This window comes from Panthera leo, chromosome B1 (assembly GCF_018350215.1).
Source record: "Panthera leo isolate Ple1 chromosome B1, P.leo_Ple1_pat1.1, whole genome shotgun sequence".
Lineage (NCBI taxonomy): Eukaryota > Metazoa > Chordata > Mammalia > Carnivora > Felidae > Panthera > Panthera leo.
In genome coordinates this window covers 104620221-104642195 of record NC_056682.1, presented here as the reverse complement: position 1 = coordinate 104642195, position 21975 = coordinate 104620221, and the positions used below count along the sequence as shown (strand labels likewise).

The 21975-nt window shown below is 38.6% G+C and overlaps 1 protein-coding gene across 5 annotated transcripts in view; it reads left to right on the top strand.

The window, feature by feature from the left end:
* Positions 1–21975, top strand: part of SYNPO2 (synaptopodin 2) — a 207678-nt gene that overhangs the window by 84647 nt on the left and 101056 nt on the right. For 2 of the 5 annotated variants that reach the window (XM_042935627.1, XM_042935629.1), the window contains one exon: positions 15656–15713. The exons of 2 other annotated variants lie outside the window; for them this stretch is intronic. The gene's annotated coding sequence lies outside the window, so the exon portion shown is untranslated. Of the gene's footprint in view, positions 1–10812; positions 10984–15655; positions 15714–21975 lie in introns of those variants that run through there. One more of the 5 variants, XM_042935630.1, reaches the window with a different exon arrangement.

Genomic DNA, 21975 nt, shown 5'->3' with positions numbered 1-21975 from the left:
CTGGATCTCGAGGGTATTTTTGGGCTACATGAGTTTGAATCCCTGTGCCCTCACTTGGCAGCTATACCTTGAATGCTCAGCCTCAGTTTTTTTTGCCTGAATGATAGAGAATATAATAATATTTTTATAGGATTTTTGTAAGGATCAAATTTCAAATTCCATGTAAAGTGCTATATGGAGTGCTTCTCATGTAATAAGTGTCAATCTATATTGGTTATTACTATATTATTGCTTTTAGGATATATTTAGTTATTGTAGGCAAAAGCCACTAGGAAATTATTTCAGTTCCTTGAATAATTCTAAAAAGTCTCTAGAAAAGCTGTTTTTATACAAGTTAGAATAGCACCAAGAAAAGTGTTTTTAACTGATAGCCTCACTGTTCTGTTTTTTTTTACTTGTCAAATATTTCAACTTAGCAATGCTAATACATAATTTAACCTCTGTTTCAGAGGTTGTCTTAAAATATGTTGAGCTTTTTTTAGTGTGAAGATTATGTGTGTATATATATATATAAACTTATATATATAATATAAAATTAATATATATATATTATTTTCAGATGCTTTGAAAAATAATCCATTGTTACTTTTTATTTTTATGCTGAGATTTTTTTAGTTTAGCAGATTTCAAACACAGGGCAAACTGGTTGAACCTCTTGACAAAGACATCTTGTTTTTATAAACTTCAACTGTTGAATAATGATAATTTTCCTTTGTTCTTTCTCTCTCTTCATAATGGGATTTTCATAGGGGAGCTTTTAATACCTTTGGTAAGATCTATACAGTAAAAATACTGCTCTGTGTAAAAGGGTTATGACAGTGTATAGATTTTCACTGTCAGACACCTTCCTTTGGGTAAATATTTATATGAAATGGGGCACAGAATTTAAAATAGCCCTAAAGAAGGTGCATACTCTCCTTGACAACAACAACAACAAAAAAGTTTGTGTATTAACAGTTGGTTTAACAGTGTCTGGCATAGAGAAATAAAGACAAAAATATACTCTGGTCCTGTAATATTTATAGCATTGCCAGTTTAACCATTGTGCCCTATTTAGGAATATTTCTTGAGTGAATTTTATTTTCATGTCCAAGAACACAGTCCTGAGTTGGTGGCAGAGAAGCTAACTCTCTGCAAAAGGCAACAGAATACACGTCTGTGTTCTTCCATGAAGGACAGGGAGGGAACTCACATTGGCGAAATCTTAAATTCTTGTACCTCCTGACACAGAAGACGCCTATAACAATGGGGGCAGCCACTTGGAAATGTTGTGTTATGCTTAATACGCTTTTGTAATAAACACTGTCTTCATGAGTTTATAAATGAGAAAGGCAAGAGATTCCATTCTGTAATTCTGAGTAAGGCATGTCCACATATGGCAGCGACGTGTTTGTGTGGCATTCCTGTTGTTACAGAATGAGCTGTTCCACATAATGTGCATATTCTAGATAGCTGGAGGCTCAGCTACGAGGCGTGATCACTTTATATTGTGAATCTTTCTCACATTTATATAGCCTTTGCTTTAAATGCTAAACACTAAAAATAATTGCCATTGTACTATAAGTCTGTCCAAAATGCACACTCTCTTGACTTACTTAGAGTTTTACCTGTCATAATTTCGAGACTTGAAGACTCGATGTTCTCACAAGAACATCATTTTCTTTTTTTTTTTTTAATTTTTTTCAACATTGATTTATTTTTGAGAGATAGAGACAGAGTGTGAGCAGGGGAGAGGCAGAGAGAGAGGGAGACACAGAATCCAAAGCAGGGTCCAGGCTCTGAGCTGTCAGCACAGACCCTGATGCGGGGCTTGAACTCAGGAGCCGTGAGATCATGACCAGAGTGGAAGCTGGACGCTTAACCGACTGAGCCAGCCAGGCACCCCACGAACATCACTTTCTGAACTGCAGTGTGTTAAAATTTGTGAACACATTGGCACTTACACTGGAGGACACTAGACTGCTACATACAAAGCTTTTAAGGTTTTTTTCTTTCACTTTTAAGCTGTCTTGTCACTTTTAAGTGCTCTGTCAGTGTGTGTGAGTACGTGTGCCTCTAGTTCCATCTCCCCTCTGTTTTTAATCACCTGTGGGTTAGAAAATTTCTTACAATTATTTCCAAAATAAGAGTGGGGCACTTGGGTGGCTCAGTGGTTAAATGTCCCATTTCGGCTCAGGTCATTATCTTGCCACTCGTGGGTTTGTGCCTTGCGTCAGGTTCCATGCTGACGCTGTGGAGCCTGCTTGGGATTCTCACTCTCTCTCTCTCTCTCTGACCCTCCCCCCACTTGTGCTTTCTCTCTCAAAATAAATAAACTTTTAAAAAAGAGTAAATTGGCTTCAAGTGATTACATAAGGACTATCCTAGGCATCAAGCATGAGAACTTACTTTTCTTCTTTTATTCAACAAATATAAATTGAATGCCTACTATGTGCTCATTGTTGGACTGGGGGTACGATGATGAGAATGGTCTCTGCCCTGGGCAGGGGGGGCACGCATATGCCAAGACCCATACTGTAACTGAGAAGAGACCCCTTTGCCTACCTGGTGTTAAAGAAAGCACCACAAAAGAGGCAATGCTTGGACGTGAGTTTTCAACAAAAAATCCTGACAGAATAGTTTTTCAGATGAATAAGGTAGTGATGATGGCGTCAGGCTGGAAGGAGATGGAAAAGTAAGAATTCCAAATAAAAGTTTGCCTCCTGCCTCCCATCACTCCAATTCAGCCTCCCCAGAGAGCTCCTCTTTTCCTATTGATTAATGTGGATGTTTTCTTGGCTTCTGACTGAACACTTCTCGTGTCATTCAGCTTACTCTTCCAAAGTCATTCCTGGCTGTCATTTCTATTTCTTGGAGATTACTTTTCAATCATTTAGACGTGATTTTTAAATGTTTTGTCTCTAGAGCATCATCTCTCTTCTCGCTCCAGACCTTTATATCTAAATGAATGCTGGACATCTACTTTCATGTCTGACAGACATTTCAAGTTCAACCTCCCTCCAGATCTGATTCTCCTCCCGAGTTCTTTACCTCAGTAAGAGGCACCACTAGACACATCTAACCAGTTTCTTAAACCAGAAATCTTGGCTTCTTCCTTGCTCCTTCTTTCATCAGCTCTGTTCAGTTCTTCATCTTCATCTACTTCTGTTCATTCCCAGTCACCAGTTTCATTCAGGACACAGTATATTCCTATATTGCTTTAAAAACCTACTAACCAGTCTGTCTAGTTCTTTCCCACTAAGAGCTGTCTTCCACAATGCAGCCAAAAGGATCTTCCTAATAAAACAGATCAAATCCTGTTACTCACCTAATTTAAACATTTACTGATTTCCAGTTGCCTTCAAGATGAACCTCTGGATGGCTCTGCCCTTCCATTCTCCTACCTCTACTTGTCACACCTGGCCATTTATATATTCTTTTCTCCCTGTGTGAAATGTATCCCCATGTATTCACCTAAGTGTAATCCTTCCTCAGGGAAGCTTTTCTGGTCTCTTTTACTAGAGTAAAGTATTCTTTCTATGTGCTGTCTCAATGATTGTACCTGTGGGGTTTTAATTTTTAGAAGTAACTAAGTGGCACCATAGAGAGGCTAATGCCATTGAAAGATTTTTATTCCTTACATTTCCAGAGAGGAAGGGGCATACCATGCCATGCACAGCCACATGGGGAAGCACCAGTGTCAGTCAGGAAGAAAAAAGAATGAGGAGAAGGCATAGGTCACAGCCCTTTTTGTGTTTTCCGTGGGAAAGGCAAAGCAGGCCAAACAGCTTAGAACTGGTTAGTTTGGATAATTCTTGTGGGCTTTGGGCATAGGAGTTGTCCTAGTTGTCTGATACCTGGACTCATGTTGATTTAGGGCAGGAGAAATCTTGGTTTGGAGGGTGAGGGTTAAAGGAGGTGGTTGAGGGTAAGGATTTAGGATTGGTCAGTTTGTATATGAAAGGAGTGCTCTCAGGTTCGCTGTTTATCCTGTTAGGAATTAGCCACCACTAGGAGGGACAGTCTCTCTCCAGCCAGTAATCCTCACCCCTTCCAAGATGTCAAAACATTATGAAATATAGAAAATAAAAACATAGTTAATACACTTCTCTATTGCCCGTTGCAGTACAGTTCATATTTCACCGTATTGTTTACATCTCCCAAGCTTGCTCCTTGTAGGTTTCTTGAGAGCAGGGGTCCTGTCTGTCTTGTTCACCACTGTAAGCCCAGGGCCCAATGTGGTATTTCTCACATGATAGATGCTCAGTAAATTTTAGTGGAATGAAAAAATGAGTGGACATCTTTCTGCCTGGCACATGTGGTTAGTGTTTAACCAGGAAAACACTACTTTTTCTGAACATAGATTTGGTTATATCAGTTAATTGAGTAAATTTGAATTAATTGAGTATATTTTCATTTGGTTTAAACGTGAGGGTCTTTTTCCTCCAAACTAAGTAAAATTTAGTCTAGCTCAGCGTAGTGTACATTACGTAAAATTCTCTAAAGACAGCAATACATCTTTATGTTTCCTGTGTTAGCTGGTGGTTACTAGGAGAGATTTTGCCCTGTGGGGATATTTGACAATGTCTGGAGATGTTTTTGGTTGTCACAACTGGCATCTAGTAGATAGATGCTAGGGATCCTGCTAAACATGCTACAATAAGCAGGACAGCCCCTCATGACAGATGCTTATCCAATCTAAAATGTCAGTAATACTGTTGTTGAAAAGCCTTCTTTTAGAGGATAATGTGTTTGACAAGTTTACCTGAAGAGACTTCACACAACCAACCTTGTCCCCTGACTCTCCCATGAAGCGATTACAAGTTAACTAGCTGATATCTTAGAGGTAAATATAGCAGCCCTGAAGGGAAGAGTAGTTTATAGAGAAGGAGACATCACAAGCTACAAGCAAGGGGTTCAGTGTTGGGATAGATACCTTTCCAGTTTGAAAGGAAACCTAACTGGATTGAGATATAGCATGACAACATTGAGGGCTGGGCTTAAGATGAACACCAAAGCTATAGGCTTTTTAGCTGACAGTTAAAGAGTATGACTTGAAGTTAACATAAGTGATGTGGGGGGAAGGGAACAACCATAGAGAGCTTATAACTTCAGAATTGCTCTCTTTAAAATTGGGAGTTGTCTTCTCAGGCCAACATGCTGCCACTGATCAGAGCAATGCTGTCACACCTTCTTGGAACAGTCTTCTGAACTTGTGTCATGTTCTTTTGACAAACATCAGAGGTTGCAAACATTGCCCTCTAATGCAGGAGTTTAAATTTAGGGGAAAAATCAAGTTATATGGACCTGTATATGGCAAATAAGGAGAATAATCCACTTTCCTAATGCCATGCTCATAAAAACTGAGGATGAGCTATAAATTAAATAAATCTGACTTTAAAGTCAATTCTAAAAGAAGTTCTAGAAATGTCTTGAGCTAAGTCAACATCACTGGAGGAAGTTTGGGGAGAAATGTTCATATTGATTGAGGCATGAGTGTTAGCAAAACGTTACTTGATTGTCATGTTGCTTTCAGTGCTACAAATATCTGGAAGTATGAATATGTGTGAACAACCAAATTTCTGATAGTGAGAATATTTAGCACAGGTCTTATTACACTTTTTATATATTGAAATTTAATTTTTTTAAAACATTTTTAAGCAATGTCTACGCCTAACGTGGGGCTCAAATGTACAACCCTGAGGTCAAGAGTCGCCTGCTCTACTGACTGAGCCAGCCAGGTGCCCCTTAAAGTTTAATTTTGAAGCTGACACCACACTTCAAATTTAGAATTTCTACTATAGGCAAGGAAGTATTTAATTTTTTCCCTCAGACGTTAGCTTTACTTTGGCTGTGTAGGTCTGATCTAGGATAGCTTTTCAGTGTCAAATCAGGTGCATGTTTAGTGTATTGTAACGGACTAGGAGAGATAGGTATTGTAACAGAAGAATTAATGAAATTAGAAGTCCATTCCTGGTACTGATACATGGCAGTTTTCCTAAGACTGTCCCGATTTTAAAACTGAAAGTCCTGCTTCCTGGGAAACTCGTCAGTCCTGGACAAATCAAGACAGTTACCCACTCCCAGCTTCTTAGCTAACTCCTCCATTCTTTTTTGGACTATCTGCAGTGAAAACAAAACAATGACTCTTGGTAGTAAATAAAGGAACAAGGACACATACCAACTTGAGTCAAACAGCAACATTCCTTAGCTGAAAGTAAGTTGGGCTAATCACTAACTTTCATGCTGATGCAAACTGAAGTCAAGTTCTATTTAATGGTGATGGTGATGGCTAAGGCCATGTTTTACCAACCAATGACAGAAACAGTTACAAGGATAATAATACAATTGGGCAAGTTTTACCCACCATGCTTATTATATTTGTTTTTGTTGTTTAGGAAATATTTTGACAACTTATGTCCTTGGGCAAGGAAATAATTGGCTTATTTAGTCCTTCAAAGGCTTTGTATGTAGTTCTAACAATTATCTATGATGCCTTAAAAATAAATTATGGGTGGAGTTTGAGTCAACACTAAAAGTATACATCATTGAGAGGGAATTTAGGGTTATATAGATAGGGGAGAGGATGGTGTGGTGGTTAAGCACGAAGTCAGGAGGAACTGTGTTTGTATCCTGCCTTACCACTTAGGAGTGTATAACTTTGAATTAGTTGCTGGCCTTTCTAAACCTCAGTTTCTTCATAAAACAAACAACAGGCACAATTATGGTACCTGTCCCTTGGACTTGCTGTTTATTTAATGATAAGGAATATATAATGCTGTGCCCAACACATAGTAAGGATTTAAGAAATGTGAGCCATTATTATTTTCACCTACCCAAGTTCCTATAGTAGTATATCCTGACTATATTAAAAAATTTTTTTTAAGTTTATTTATTTATTTTGAGAGGGAGAGAGAGCACACATGTGTAAGCAAGCAGGGGAGGTGGCAGAAAGAGAGGGAAAGAGAGAATCCCAAGCACATTCTGTGCTGTCAGCACAGAGCCCAACACGTGGCTTGAACTTATGAACCATGACATCATGGGCTGAACTAAAACCAAGAGTCGGATGCTTAACTGACTGAGCCACCCAGGTGCCCCTATTCTGACTATATTTTAGAGTCAAGTTGTCTCTTTAATTCCTTATTATCCATTGCTCTTTGCAGTAGGATTTTTTAAATTATTTTAAAATTATTTTAAAATTATTCAAAGAGCATAGAAAATTCTGATAAAAGATGTTTTACTATATACCAGTCTAGGTTCCAAAGATCACTGTCGTGTTACTATAGGAGAATATTGATAGAAATAAATCGCCCATGACTAAAACTCTTTGTAATTGTCCCCAAAACAAGATGAGTTAAGGAAGAAAGAAAAGAAATTCTAAAAGCTAAGACTGCATACTTAAAAAAAAAGACTTGAATTAATAACATTGGAACCAGATTTGAACTACTCTCTAGTAGTTCAAGATACTGCAATGACTTTTTGAATATCTTTAGTTTATCTTGCAAGGCAGGATACATTGAAACATACGTTACTTGGGACAAGAAAGTAAGATGTGTTATTCTTATCTATTAAGCTAAAGATATTAGAAACTAAGACATGACATTGCAGGGTCGTTACTACACAGGTTTTAAAAAGCAAGATGAGAGGCACCTGGGTGGCTCAGTCGATTGAATGTCCGACTTCAGCTCAGGTCATGATCTCGTGGTTTGTGAGTTTGAGCCCCACATCAGTCTTGCTGTTGTCAGCACAGAGTCTGCTTCATGTCCTCTGTCCCCCTCTTTCTGCCCCTGCCCCTCTTGCACATGCTCTCTCTCTCTCTCTCAAAAGTAAACATTAAAAAAAACAAAAAATAAAAAGCAAGCTGATAGGCCCAAAATTGTCCTATATAGCTATCTTCTAAAGTTCTATAATATACTGACTTCAAAATTAGGGTGCTATATATATGGAAACAAAATAGTCAACAATTTATCCCTCAAAATTTTCTCTTACAGCTGGTTTGAAAACAGCTATTTGACCAAATAACACTTTCTTGAAAAACACGAATAGGAAAATACCTGGAAAAGGCAAGATGTGTTCACTGTAGGGCATTCTAGATAAAGGTAGGTTGAGATCATGTCATCTACCAAGATAATCAGAGGTAGACTGAAAGAAAAGAAATGGGAAGGACAGGCACACAAAACAACTTCCATCCAGAAACTTCTCTACATAAAATGCTGTAAATAGCTCCAGATGCCATAAACTTAAAAGCATGTGTTCTTCTGTGGTGTATATGGGTTTTATTTTCCGTGTAGGACCTGACATTGATGGTTTAGAAAGAAAGGTAAGACATCAGGCAGAAACAGCACTTTCTTGCCAAATGAGGGCTCAAGCAAGACGTGCTATTTGGTAAACTCCAGTGCTCTTTTGAAAACAGCTGACATGATCAGGAGAGGTCACTGACTTTCTCGTTCTTTCTGTGACCCAGTTTTAGAAAATTGCCACCAAAAGAAGAAGAGAAGAGGTATCAGAGGATGTTACAGTCTGGCCTTCAGATCCTGGGTTAGGCTCTGCCTTCTTGTATGAGTCTTGAATGCCGTTGCTTGCTCTCCATTGCATTCTAATTATAAAATTAAAGTAGTAACTCGTTACTCCTTTTATGTTCTTCAAACTTCATTAGAATTGCTCTAATACATTTTATGTCTTCATTAATATTGTTGGAGATTGTAAAATCCTAGAAAGTTACACTAAAGTGTGTTTAGTCTCCTTATAATTTCACTCTAATGTTGTAAATCCATTATAAAATAATTTAGTATGTTGTCTTTTCTAAATCTTTTATATAAAGGGCAGACAGAATTCTATGAGTATTTCAAGAACAAATTCAATAAAAGGCTTTTATTTTTCTATTAAAAGCATTATGATTAAAAGAAATACATTTAGGTTAGGACTTTTGGGTCAAGTACTTTGAGCTGACCAATAGTTTACTGAATTGATTGTCTTGCTCTCGTGTAGCTAGAAATTTGATCAAATACCCTTCTTAATCTCTGTGTTCTATAAAGATGAATTTTTTTTTACTGTTTAAAACCTGGTGTTTCAAATCTTTAAAAAAATTTAGGACTTTTAAAAAAAAAATTTTAGGACTTTTAGGCTTTAAGTCCATTTAATTTATCTTTAAGCAGATTGACTTAATTCTATGAACTTCAGAGTCTCTAGTGATAAACTTCTCTATCATCTTTGTATTATCTCTTTTATAGCCAGATGGGGAAAATGGTTTACATCAGGCACAATGTATATTTGAACAATAAGGTCACAAGCAGAATTATATTACCTTTTATGGGCAGTGAGACATGTAATGTGTTGCAGCTTTCTCTTTTAAGCTACATAGCAAATCTGATACAGCACTTTGTTTTAATGCCTGGATTCCCATATGATATTATTTCCTAAGCATATTCATGTCAACAACCTGAGCCTTATTAAAGCAACATTTCCTCTTGAAATGCAGAGGAGGAGGATGGCCTTCAGTTCCAGTCCTCCTAAGTTTGATTAAAGCCACCTGAAATGAGTTTATTGTCTCACACTCTGCTCTTCATCCTCTGTTGTCTTCAGCTCTCTCTGTCCCTGTAAGGTTGGAATCAGTATGATATTAATAATTCCCAGGGGTGCCTGGGTGGCTCATTTGGTTAAGTTTCTTGCTTCGGCTCAGGTCATGATTTCATTGTTGGTGAGTTCAGGCCCCCCTTCAGGCTCTTTGCTGTCAGTGCAAAGCCTGCTTAGATTCTCTCTCCTCCTCTCTCTCTGCCCTTCCCACCAGCCTGAAAAATAAACATTATAAAAAAATAAGTCACAGCCCTAAAGAAATAATCATCACACTTCTGCTTTAGGATCTATTCCTGTGTTAAAAGGCAATTTCAAACTCTATGGATAATTAAAACAACAACGAAAGCAACTTAAGGGAATGGAACAGTTTAATTCTAGCCTGCAGGATATGTTTTAAGTTTTAGTAGGAAGTGCTACCATAGCATTGTGTGTGTGTGTGTATATACATATATATATACATATGTATACAATTTTAGGAGGACAGGGTAGGTTAGGAATTGGCATGATTTAAATAATACCAAGAGACAGGATGCCATTATCACCATAGTCTAAACTGCTTTTCATTTAATGTCACCCTAGCTTTGGGGGATCTGATTAATATTTGGTATTTCCAGCAAAAGATAAAGAATTTTACATGTCTATAATGGTCCAAAAGGAAACTTCTTTGGCTAGTTAACTCTATAAGCAAAAGAAAAAAAACCCTCATTCCCACTCTACCCTCACCCCCCACCCCCACAGAAATTATATAAAGAGAGGTACAAAGTGGTTGGTTTAGAGCTTTGTCTGGTTTAATATAACCAACTGTGGTTTATTAAAGATGGAGTGTTTAAAGTTAATTGATTGCACGAATATGATCCAGGTTGTTACGATCCTTGTTCATAGGAATTAAGAACAAATTAATCAAGTACAGGATAAAAATTAGCAGTAGGAATGACAGGTAAATTTTCTTAGGTAAGAAAGGAAGTGGTTGGGACATGAAGTGCTCAAAGGCAGGTTTTACCACAGTGATTCTCAGACTCCCAGAGTGCTTTGCAATCACATGGTAGGCTTGTTAATACCACAGATCACTGTCCCTATGCCCCAGGGGTAAGGTCTGATAACTGCAATTTCTAATAAATTCTAAGATCCACACTTAGAAAACACTGTTCTACCAAAACAGGCCCTCCTGGGGTCAGACGGCAAACTGAGTGCTCTCCTGCCAGTGCTCTTAGGCCCAGGTAACATCCCTGTGCTGACCCCGAAATGAAAAGTGGGGATTTTCTCCTTCAAATGCCATGTTCCTGGAATCATGATCACTGCCCACTTTCTCTTTTTATTCCAGAAGCATTTTCTCCACTACATTCATCTCCTGACTGTACATGGGAATCTGTATAAATATATAAGTTTTCATTACAGTGTGAAGGAATTGATGTATGTAAATTTATAATCAAGGTAAATTATAAACGGCCATATCATGTTATTTGCTTAGCTTGGCACAACTTAAAGCATTGGGTAAGCACTTAGAATAGTCCTCTCTGGTTAGTAGTTGAAGGATCTTTATTTATCCACCAACCCCCCCCCCCCCCCCCCCGAATTTTAAAACAACAAAGCCTGGGTCCCCTCTCAAGACAAATTGCATAAAAATAGCTAAGTGGGGGCTTGGTAATTAAAAGCCTTCACGATAGTACTAATGTGCAGCCAGGGTTAAGAACGATTGGTAACTCACTGGTTATCAATGGGGTGATATCACTCACAGGGGTGAAAATTAGTTCTTGGGGGGCAAAAAATATCTTGGCTATTATCATGGTTTGTGGGCCTCCAAAGTGCTGCAGTACCTACACAAGGGTATAGTATATCTGTAGTATTAGCATTTCGTGGGATGAGGCAAAATAGGAAAAAAAATTCTTTACGAAGTAATTATGAAAAAAGGTTAAGAAATATTGCCTTAACCCTGAAAGACTGCTGTAAGTTTTCCATAATGTTTCTTCCTTCTAAAATGCAACATAGAGGCACATGGGTAGCTCAACCTATTGAGTGTCTGACTCTTGATTTTGCCTCAGGTCATGCTTCCAGGGTTTTCGGATCAAGCCCCCCATCAGGCTCTGCACTGAGCATGGAGCCTGCTGCCTGCATAAGATTCTCTCCCTCTGTGCCTCTCCCCCCCCTTATGCCACACCCCTGTAAAAAAATGCAACACAAATCGAGTTGAGTGCTATTACAGGCACATTGGTAGGAAAAACAATTATTAAAAATTCTATTACATGTTGGTCATCTAGCTAGCTACTTTTATTTTATTTTTTACTGTGTATTTCTGAGAGAGAGAGAAAGAGAGAGAGAGAGAACATGAGTGGAGGAGGGGCAGAGAGAGAGAGAGAGAAAGAGAGAGAGAAAGAATCCTAAGCAGGCTCCACACAGTCAGTGCAAAACCCAAGATGGGGCTTGAACCCACAAACCATGAGATCATGACCTGAGCCAAAATCAAGAGTCGGACACTTAGAATCGACTGAGCCACCCAGGTACCCCTAGCTAGCTACTTTTAAATGCATTATTGAGTTAATCCTCATTATCCTGTATTTTTCCTTTGGAATATACATCAAACTTATATTTAGTTTAGTTTGATTCTGGCTTCATTCCATTTTCAAAATATTTTATAATGAAAATAATTACTGTCTTCATGAGGCTTATTGAAAAATTCTGTTTGAAGCTGTGAGGCAACCAGGTGGCTTCAGATTTCTTTCACTCTAAACTACTATCAAATAAATGCATTTAATCAATTTTGGAAAGCATAACATTCCATTAAAAGAAATCACAGAAGCAAAAAACCACCATATCCTCATCTCAATAGTCTTATTTTTCTAAAGAAGTCTAGAAAATGATCATTTCATTGATTTGTAATACTATAGTTTTCAGAGTATAACTTGCCACAAGAAAGGCAAATATATTAAAATACCTGTGGTATATTGCTATTTGCAAGGGTACAAGATTGTTTTAAAAGGTACCCAAGGATTTGTTACTCAGGTATGGTGAAGCCAACAAATCAGGAGACAATCACCTTTAAAAAGGTAGTTTGTTACTCACAGTTCCCAAGACGAGGGGACATGCCAAGCCATGAAGGACCACAGGGGAAGAACCAGGGTTGGTCAGGAGGCAGAAGGAGAAAGGGGAGAGCATGGGCAAAAGCCTTCAGTGTGGTTTTCCAGCTAAGGATGGGCAAGGCAGGGTGAGAAGTTTAAGTAAGGTTGGATAGTTGGAATCATCTGAGTGCTGTGGGCTGTGGTGGTATGGGAAGGGGACTGGTCCCTATTGTCTAATACTTGGCCTTGAGATGATTAGAGCAAAGGAGTGCCAGATAGAGGTGCAAGGGGGTTATGGACCCAGGATTGGTTGGCATATCAAAGGTGTGCTCAAAGGCAAGGCAAGTTGTTTACTATCTCTAGGAATTAGCTAACCTGGGAAAGGCAGTCTCTGCTAGTTGGTAAAACCTCAGATGTCCGAGCATCAAGAATACAGAAAATAAAAAAACATATAGTTAACGTAGTTAAATATAGGTAATACCAAGGTGTGTCCCAGAAAGTCAGAGCCATAAACTAGCCGGGCTGTGGAAACAGAGGAAGATACTTGAATGTTGTGAAAATAATGTAACCAGGGGACTATTAAGTCTTCTGGTCTACTTCTATCCAAGGAGAAAGTTTTAACCAAGTATGAAGATGTTCAAATCTTCCTTATATTGTATACATAACTCAAGAAAAAGCACTTGTCCTGAACAGTGAGACTAGTTGGGAGGAAGCAGATGGCGGGAGGAATTGATAGACATTACAGCCTGGATAATTCTGTCCTGTCTTATTCTGTGTGTGCTTGGCTCATGCAGACACAGTGTGTACTGATGGAAGTTCAGAGCAGACACTTTCTGTTACCGACAGCAGCAGTACATGAAGAAACAGCAAGTTTGTTGGGACCCAACAATGAAAATTTATAGCTTCACAATAGGACCAGGACTTTCATTATTGCTGTAGTAGTTATCTTTACTGTTTAACAGAAGGAAGGCAACATTGTGTCCTGAAAAGAAACCTCATTGTGTTGTAAAGCAGGCCAAGGCTGAAATTCCAAGTCAGCTCTTTACTAGCTGCATAACCTTGGGCTACATATGCTACTTCTCTGGACTTGGGTTTTTTCATCACAAAATGCAAATTACATCTATTCTTGAGATTGGAAACAACTGAGAAACAAAACATAGGAAACAGATGAAGATTTAAATATAAAATAAAAAAAACCCAAAAAACTGAAGTTGGGGCCCCTGGGTGGTTCATCTGGTTAAATATTGGACTTTTGGTTTTGGCTCAGGTCATGATCTCACGGTTTCAGGAGTTTGACCCCACATCGGGCTCCCCGCTGGCAGTGGGATTCTCTATCTTCCTCTTTCTCTGCTTCTACCCCACTCATGCTGTCTCTGTCTCTCTCAAAATAAATAAATAAACTTCAAATAAAAAACAAAAACAAAAAAAAACTAAGGTGAATTTGGGGATGTGGCTAAATGTGTAGCCATAATGAGCTTCTTTAATATTTTACCCCAGAATTAAATTTCCTCACCCAATCTCAGGCAAAGCTGGAGAGAGCCCATCCTTTCAAACTTATCACAAGGACCAGTTGAGTAAGATTCTTGGGGGATGCAGAACCAGCAGGGGATGGCTTGATCTAAGCTTGCTCAGTACCTCCTCCCAGTCACAACAATCAGGGAGGCAACTCATCCCCCTGCTTGAAGAGTGATTGAGGAAGGGTGAACGAGTCAGTAAGTCCCCACCTCCCTGCCATGGAAAAAGTACAAGTGGGGACTGGAAATCCCCCTTCACTAGTAAGTAAGCATCCTAAATGGAAAGAGATAAAATTCATTAAGACTTCATTTACCATATATGGATTATTCCTTCTCCTGATATTGAAATTCAGTGAAATGGCTGTCTTTTTTGTCTTTAGCTTTTTCCTTCTGAAATATCCAAAACTGATTTTTTTAATGTTTATTTATTTGTTTCGAGAGGGAGGGTGAAGGTGGGGCAGAGAGAGAGAGAAAGAGAGAATCCCACACATGCTCCCTGCTGTCAGCACAGAGCCTGATGCAGGGCTCCATCCCACGAACCATGAGACCATAACCTGAACCAAAATCAAGAGTCGGATGCTTAACCAACGGAGCCATGTAGGCGCCCCAATGAAACAAAATTTTTTAATTTATGAGAAAAGGGTCTCTTTTTTTGTTTTGAGAAAAAAGGATGTTCTGTCTGAATCCAGGTTACTTGTAATTATGTATTCTGAATTAACACATTGATTTTATACGTGATTCTTGAATTCCACTCCAGTAAGACTGCAGATTGGTTAAAATGCCAGAAATAATGTAATAGCAAGCTAAATATGAATATTAAGTTTTACCATTCAGTTGTTCTTATTGGTATTTTAATTGATCACATTGGATGGTAGGTATTTAATTCATCTTTCCAGATAGAACAATTTAGCATATTCTTCATTAATATATGTACAGGTCATCAAAAATTGAGAATTTGGCATTTTCCAGCAATGATACTAAAACATACTATTTATTAAGTACTTTGTCAGGCATTGTGCCAAATGCTTTATAAAGCTTTACTTCTAATTGTATACCAACTCTAGAAAGAATTATTTTTATCCCAATTCTATAAAAGAGAAAACTGAAACTCATAGAGAGTTGAGTAATTTTCCCAACACTACACGGTTTGAAAATAGTAAAGTCAGAATTCTCACTCAGACACCTGCAATGCCCACATTCTTTCCTTTCCTTTAATAAGTCCTTGGCCTCCCCCTGGGAAGATTCTAATGTGAAAAAAAGAAAAAAAGGTCTTGGTTCCATTAGCATAACTAACAGAAGTGACCTTGGAACTTCACTATAGTAAGGGATAGGAAGACGATGCTTTTTTAACCCTCACATATGAGTTTGAACACATTATTCATTTTCAGCTAAAATGTTTGGTTGATTATCTGAACTGTGTTGAGAGTTTACAAAAACATGAAATAAGTTTTTTTGCACTGGTTCTATTTTGAAGTTTTTAATGGGCACACCATTGTTTTTAAGATTCTATAATACCTTGCACTTCTCTCTTCATAGGCTTCATCACTCTTGGGACAAGAGAGGTGCTCATTAAATATTCACCGACTATTTGAAGGTATTAATTGGTGATTAAAGGCATAGTGTTCTCAGAAATAAGTGGTAGAGGTATCAACTTCAGGCAGGAAAAGGAGACACTCCTTGGGACCCAGCCTTTCTCCAACTGTAGCCATTCCTTTTGAAAATTAAAAATTGCTTGAAAAAAAAAAAAAGGGAAAAAATTGCTTGAAATTGTACACATCATGAGGCTTTCAACACTTCGTACTATATAGAATATGTTATTATAATTTCATAATTTGCAAAATCGCCATGCTTATTATAGATTCCTAGGAATTAATATCGACTGCCAAGGATCACTAACGTGAACGTCCTAAGCATGAGCTTGAGTACTGGTGAGCTCCGTTGAGAACCAGGGATACTTGGTCCTCTCTAGTAATTTTCCTCTAACAAAGCTCGACCCCTCTGGGCTAGGTGAGGAATGGATCAGAGTGTGAAGAGGTAGGGCAGAGCCCCTGTCACTGGCCTCCTATCCCCCTCATACCTTCCAGAAGGCCAGGATTCCTGCCAGGGCCTTGTTCCTCCTGACACATAGCCCTTGTCTGTCTACACAGTGACTGCTGCTCTCTCCTCAGATCCTTCACCTCCCTTCTCCTCAGTGTTACCAATTACATATGTTCTTTTCATACAGGCTTTACTTGCTGTATTATAAAATCACACTTTTATTTCAGGTTTTAAAAATATTTAAATATATTGATCTTCATGTAATCATATCTTGTAATCTGTACATATCTTTAAAACAAAAAAAAAGATATTTTAAAAACTGGAATTTTGCCTACACATGTGCCTCAAATGTCTTCATTATCCAACAGTGGGGACTTTTCCCCAGTTGTTTCCTCTTATTTATTTTTTTAAATTGAGGAAGATTATTCATGGGTAGAGTCCTAGATCCTTTTTCCAAACTGAACATATAATTTGAACACAAATTATAATACAAAAGCACCCTTTTATATAGACTCATGATTGCCGTCTAAGGAATATGTATGTCTCAAATGCAAAAGTGTATTCAACGAAAATGGGCATTTCAATGCCAATGAAATTCTTATTTTTTTAATGTTTATTTTTATTTATTTTGAGAGAAACCATGAGTGGGGGAGGGGCGGAGAGGGAGAGAGAGAATCCCAAGCACTTTTACACTCGGTGCTCATCATAGAGCCTGATACACAGCTTGATCTCACGACCCTGAGATCATGACTGTGAGATCATGACCTGAGTCGAAACCAAGAGACAGATGTCTAACCCACTGAGCCACCCAGGCGTCCCTTTGCTAGTGCAAGTCTTGACTGAAAATAAATAAGTGTGCAGCCCATCTCTCTGTCCCAGAAGAACACTTGCATGCAGTCAGGAAGAGAAGAATGAGCAGCTACAGCAGTCCTAGACCTAAAACTGAGCTGGAGGGGAGCATATATATATTCCTAAAATAGATGGAATTTCCACACTCCCCAGATTAACTGTTTAACTGATCAAGTGTCCTTCTATATATAGATATATAGATATGAATATAGACATATGTGTATATCGATATTCATATGTGCATATAAATGTGTCTATATGCATCTCTATATATATCTATATCTATACACTGGGAAATATGTAAGGAAGAATAATAGGTAACATGTACAAAGTACTTACTATACACCCAGCACTGTTTAAGTACCTTACATTCATTAACTCATTTAATCCTCACAAGAAGTCTATGAGGAAAGTATAATATTGTTCTCAGTTTTACAGATGAGGAAACTGTGGTGTGACTGGATCAGGTAGAGGCCAGCAGTGAGAGCGGTAAAAGAATTCACCCAAGGCAGAACAAAGGAGAAGTTTATTGAATACACTGTGAGGGAGTAGCAGGCAGGACAGCAGAGGGGAGACCATCTGCCAGGAGGCAGTGGTGGGGGGCTGTAGTTAAGGCGGGGAGGTGGGTGAGGAAGTATGGGAATGGACAGAATTTTCCTTTTTTGGAACCTGTGCCTGGGTGTGAGTAACCCATTGGTCAGCTAGGGCTAATGGATATTCTGAGGTGGGTCACCTGATGGGCCTGTTTGTATTCAGTCAGGTGGGCCCTTTTACCTACTCAGGTTTCTATGGCTCAGGTTGGTTGCCTAGAATGGCCTCTACAGAAACTGAGATGTAAGAAAATACATTGCCTAAGATCAGCCAGGTAGTAAGTGATGACTTGAACCCAAACAGTCTGGCTCTAGTCTTCATGTTCTTTTCCACCATCCCAAACTGCTTCTGTCCTCAGAGAAGGTGTAGCGTAATGGAAGTTTAAATATTTACATATGAAATGTTAAATACTTCAATTCCATAATACAAAGCATCCCACATAGTGTGTGTGTGCTTAGATGGTGCATGGGCCCTGAGGCAGTTATGGCTGGGATTGAGAGGGTGTGTTTCCCCATATTTTACCGTGGACTGAGATAACCAGGGGAGGCTTTTCAGGAAGGCAAGAATTGAATTGGGTCTTCAGTGGAAGATTTGGAAGAGAGAAACAGAGAACAGAAGGGATTTTAAGGGAGAGAAAGCCACTGTTGAGCCACTGTTTAGAGATCAAAATGCACAAAGCATTATTTATAGGGGAGCAGTAGAAAGACAGTCTGCCCAAAGCAACAGGTTCAAGTAGAGATAGGAGATGTGTTTAGAAAGGTTGCTTATATCCAGATGTTATAAGGACATGACTATCAGGCAAAGAATTTTGGCTTAATTTCATAGATAAAGCAGAGTTGGCTAAAGAGGTCAAGAGCAAGAATGGGAAAGTGAAAAAAAAGTATTTGGGGAATATTAGTCTGGCAACCATGTATAAGACGGATATAAGGGGTAACAAAAGGGAAGCCTGGCCTTACTTGGAAATTTGTGTCTTTTTCAAAATGAGGGCCTGGAATTCAATTAGATATGTTTTAAATAAAAAGGAAGGCATAAATCTAGAAATATTACTAAGAAATTATCAGTAGGAATGGTCTGAATGGTTAAAGAAACGTAAGGGAGAACATCAAAGATGATTTCAAAGGTCTTAAACATGGCTAACACAAATTAAGATGGAATCCAAATAAGAAGTAGATACAAACTGAAATGACAAGAGTAATTGTTTTTGTTAAAATTTTTTTTTCAATGTTTATTTTTTGAGAGAGAGAGACAGAGCACAAGTAGGGGAGGGGCAGAGAGAGGGGGAGACACAGAATCTGAAGCAGGCTCCAGGCTCTGAGCTGTCAGCACTGAGCCCTACGAGGGACTCGAAACCACAAGCTGTGAGATAATGAACCTGAGCTGAAGTCAGATGCTTAACTGACTGAGCCACCCAGGTGCCCCAAAGAGTGATTGTTTTTATTTCATCATACTCAAACGTATTTCTTATTGGGTCAATCAGTTCTTACTCAGCCAGCCAATCAGTAATGCCCCCTGAGCACTCATATTCAGAACACCACAGGAAGGAAGCTTGGTGGGAGAGGTGGAGGGAAGTGTAACTCAGAGTAAAATAAAATGTAGAGCTTGGGTGATCTTAGCTCTAATTCCGCGCCCCCCACCCACTTTTTTTTTTTTTTTTTTTTTGGTACATGGAGAATAGATGTAGGAAGGTGACAGGTGATAAGAAGCTTATGGACTCACTCACGTATTAGATCCCAAGGGTGTCCTGGCAAATTTCACCCATGTAATGGATCTTTAAATTGTGGTCTTTATTTGGAAAAGCCAATCCCCATAAACACAGAGGGTCCTTCCCAAGGGAAGTTCACTGTGATCTTCCATGCAGGGACCTACTGGATGCTTCTCATTTGAAAGGCTCTTGAGAATTGGTGAAGAGAAGTAGGAAGTAGGCTAGGGTCCATCAACATACTCACCCATGAAGTCAGGGGCCAGGTTTCACATCTCTCTGGCTTTGGGTCTGTATGACCTAGTGTATAAGAGTATGTGCTTAGGAATCAGATTTGGAGTCAAAGCCCAATTTCTCTATTATCAGAATTGTGATTTGGAAAGCCATTTAATCCCTCTGGACTTTATTGCCCATCTATAAAGATGAAAGTAATAACCCTATATCAAAGATCAGTGTTAAATGCTTTGTTCATGTATGTGACACACTAAATACATGATAGCTACTCTATTATTCAAGGAAGTCTAATGGAAAGAATAGTGATTATCCTAGCTGCTTATAAGGCCTGGGTAGTGTCAGAAGGTCTCAATACAGATTCCATATACTACACAAATGGCATGCATCTTTAAGCCTTCTCAAACCCTTCCATATCCACTAATATGTTTTTCTCACAACAAACTTGTGAATGAGTCAGTGTGTTCATTATTACTCCTATTTTGCAGATGGACAGAAAGGACCTTCAGAAACGGGCAAAAACTAGTTTCAATCACAAAACAAGGTCACAGAGCCTGAACTGGAACCCAGGGCTGCTCACTCCTGTCAGAGCCTGATGGGAAAAAGCCTGCTGCCACTTTTCTTGCAAAAATACCCTTCCACTTATGTAGTGAACACAGTGCAGAAAAAGCTAATTCTCTAGTCACATCAAAGAGCTGCTTGTTGAACTCTTTGACTTTTGGCAAGCCGTGCATCATTTCTTAGCCTCAGCAATTCCTTGACATTCTTTCTACTTTAACTTTCATTTTTTCAAGGCATTTTAAAATTTACTTTTAGCATTCTTAAATAGTAGGAATTATTTTAGTTTTTTTTCTAAAAAAAGTATGTGGTTATGTTTCCATTAAATGCACATTACCCATCCAAGTACTTACTCAAATCAGATTATTGGTTTGGATATATGTCATATGTTATATTGGGGGTGGGTATAGGGACGTGTGTTAGTTAACATGAGGAAAGTACAAGTGAAATTTAATCTCAAAGATTTGAGATATATCATTGTACTTTAAATACTCTGATTTTAAATATAAAATATGTTTTTTTTCAACTTTGTACACCAAGTTAATTAATTGGTCCATTATTTAATAACTTTTGTACTTGCTTGGGAGTCTTAAGTAATTTTGTTTACCTCTTAGGACCTTGTGGCAGCTAGGAGAGAGGATGGAAGATGTAGGAGAGGGGGTCAAAAGTTTAAGACTGCAATTTCTGAATCCATCTCCCATGAAGGAAATCAGGATCCCAAATAGCTCTACCTTGCAACTTGTCCACAGTTGCATGGCTAGAGGGAAACTGTAGAAAATTCCTCACACCTCATCTGGTAGTCTTCAACCATCTCAGACAGACTACTTCAGTCATCATTTCCCTCGTAGAAGCAAGATGACTTTGTTAGAAGAAAAGTTGAAATTTTCCCTCACATTGCTCCCCCTGGAATTTTTGAGGGTTAAGTCCTAGAGTGCTCTGCCAGCCACCAAGGGAGCCATACTTGGGGGTGAGGGGAAGAACCATTCTGAATTCTGAGGTCATACATTCAATTTTACTTTGATTTAAGATCCAATTTTGACATTATAAGATAGATGACATTTTGACCCTATGTATTTCTATTCAAAGGATTTTAGGGTATGTTTGTTCATCAGTAAGTAAAGCTGAGATGTATTGACTATAGAGTTACTGGTAACACAGAATCTATTATTTTTATGACAAGGCAAGCAGTATATTTTCCCTAGGAGTGAGGAATTAATTACATCACTGAGATGTCTATCCCATCCCCACATCAAGGCATTAGAGGAAATCAGTTCCCTCAAATCATCACTATCCTTCCTTTTCACTTCACAGACCAATCATTGAGGTTTGGATCCTAAATTTAACTTTGGAAGTTTGCTGCAAGTTCCAAAAATTTCCTAAATAGGTTTCAAATGTTAGCACTTTGTGGGCTTAGGAATGAAGAATTAAAAGAAAAGTGATGATTACTGTTATAATAAAAACCTGGCACAAAATGAAAAGGTTCTTTCTCTCTCTCTCTCTCTGTCTTCCCACTTGCAAAGGGGGAAGTCCGTGAGTTTTTCTGATAATCTCAAAGCAGTTTAATGGCATGGGCAATGGGCTTTTTCAGAATATCACTATAGGTAATGATTTCAATTCAAGGATCATCTTTTAAACTTATACTGGGACAAATCTGGTACAAAGAAACATGGGAGATACAGAAGAAACATGACCCACAGGCCCTCTCTAGTTGTCTGTGACTGCCATGCTGCCCAGCCATTTTTTCCTAGTTCCTCCTCCTTTACCAACTTCTGTATGTTGGAGTCTCTAAGTCTCTATCCACCTTGGAGGAACCTTTTGTCTTCTCTCTCTACACTCTCTCTCTGGGTGTAGTGGGCTGAATGGTGGTCCATGAAGAGATGTGTCCACACCC